The sequence below is a fragment of the Centruroides sculpturatus genome, unplaced genomic scaffold (genome assembly GCF_000671375.1).
Source record: "Centruroides sculpturatus isolate CEXI.00-Female unplaced genomic scaffold, Cexi_2.0 scaffold510, whole genome shotgun sequence".
In the NCBI taxonomy this organism is placed as follows: Eukaryota; Metazoa; Arthropoda; class Arachnida; order Scorpiones; family Buthidae; genus Centruroides; species Centruroides sculpturatus.
Window position 1 is genome coordinate 401,064 of NW_019384743.1, and position 1,950 is coordinate 403,013.

Consider the following 1,950-nt stretch of genomic DNA (forward strand, 5'->3'; position numbering starts at 1 on the left):
TTTGTTTTGGAATGCAAATCCGTGGGTCATAAAAGAAAACGAAAAGCTTTATATTTATATTTTAGATTTACTGATAGATGGGTAGATACAGTATAATGTTTTTACCAGTTTAATAAAATTGACTTATATACAGTATTTTACATCTGATATTTTGTCCACTATATAATTGAATTTTTTCCACAGTATCAACACACAGTAATGAACAAGTCAATGTTATTATATACAGTACAATCTCATTACATTTGCAGTAACAGATTGCTGAAATGAGTTAAAAAATATATTGATTTGGCATCTGGATGTGGAGTAAACATCTGCAAACTGCAGATATTTTCTCCAGATCATTATCAAGATCCATTCTGACATTTCACTTTAAAGTGATGGACTTATGCAGTATATATCAGTGGCATGCCGTCATTGGAAGCTGTGGATGCGCCGCTTCCCTTGTATTTTCTAAAAAATAATTACATATTAATTTTAATTATATGAAAATAATCGCACAATATTTTATTATAACCGCATTATGTATCTTATTACAAATTTCTATACTACCCGTGAAAAAAGATAAGATCGCTATTATATATTCGAATATTAGTGGCGGAGTGGAAGCACTGTATCATCAGCATCCAAAAAGCCAGATTCGTGCATGCGCTTTACGGAGCACCAACCTCACCTGGTTTAGCCGGTGGAAGCCTAGGACCTCGGGTGGATGCTACACGTATACCACATCCAATTCTATCCAGGACTGGTTCTGATGATCTTCAAAAACAACATTGTTAAGACCATCTCAATTCACTGGTGGCAACATACTATGATAAGGGGATGGAAAAGTTCATCCACAGATATGACAAATGCCTCAATCTTCATGGTGATTATGTCTAAAAGAAACTGTGTTTGTACCTAACTTTTGATGATAAATTCATTTTGTTATTTACACTTGTCTTTGTTTTATGGACCATTAGAGCTTGAAAAAACTGCCCTTGTATATTAGAAAAAAGAGAATTTTTTTTATCTCAATTTAAAGAAAATTTAAGAATTTGTTTGCTTACTACTAACTCTTCATTAATATTACTTGTTCCATGAAATCATTATCTTATCATATTTTTAAATGAAAGAACAATAATCAGATTCATTTATCCAAAGTTGATGGGATCAAAGGTCGTTCAGATAATCCAAAAATTCATCTGTTTTTATGTTTTGGGTACTTCAAGCATTGTGCATTTAAATTTTTATGAACAATAAATAGAGTAAATGAATTACTGTGTTTAAAGCTGAATTAATTTATTCAAAATCTAACTTAATATATAGATCAGTGGTTCTTAACCAGTGTTCTGCAGACCTACCTTGAGTGTTTCACGAAAGAAAAGATTTTAAAATTTTTATTCAAATTTATTCCCATTGCTATATTCATAGATAATTCCATGTTTCTATTTTATTTAATATATTAAAGTTTATTAGTTTATTGCGTCATTGTTTCCTGAGAATAGTAAATATGGAATTGCTTATCAATTTTTGAATGTATTGATGCTAATGCTCTGTGTAATAAATAGTATATGAATGGTGTTCTGTGTCCTCAGAAAGGTTGAAACCAACGATATAGATATTTGTAGTTTGAAATGAAAATGAACTAATTCAGTTGTACAGTAGAGCCTCGAAAACTCGGCCTAATGTGGACCGAAGGGTGGCCGGGTTTGTGAAAATGCTGGGTTATCGGGAATGGGGTTAAAAAAAATAAGTATGAGTGTTTCCTCAGAAAATACTGTACTGTACTTGTATGTATTGTTTACTTGAGAATACAACAGAGAATAAACTGCCCAAATACCCTTAAACAAAGCAAAAGTATGTACAGTACTTTATGAAGGCATAGGGCATTTACTACATGAAAATGAAAATTAATGAATACACTGTGTACAGTAATTTACCTGATAAGACAGACCTCAGAAAAATACTTTA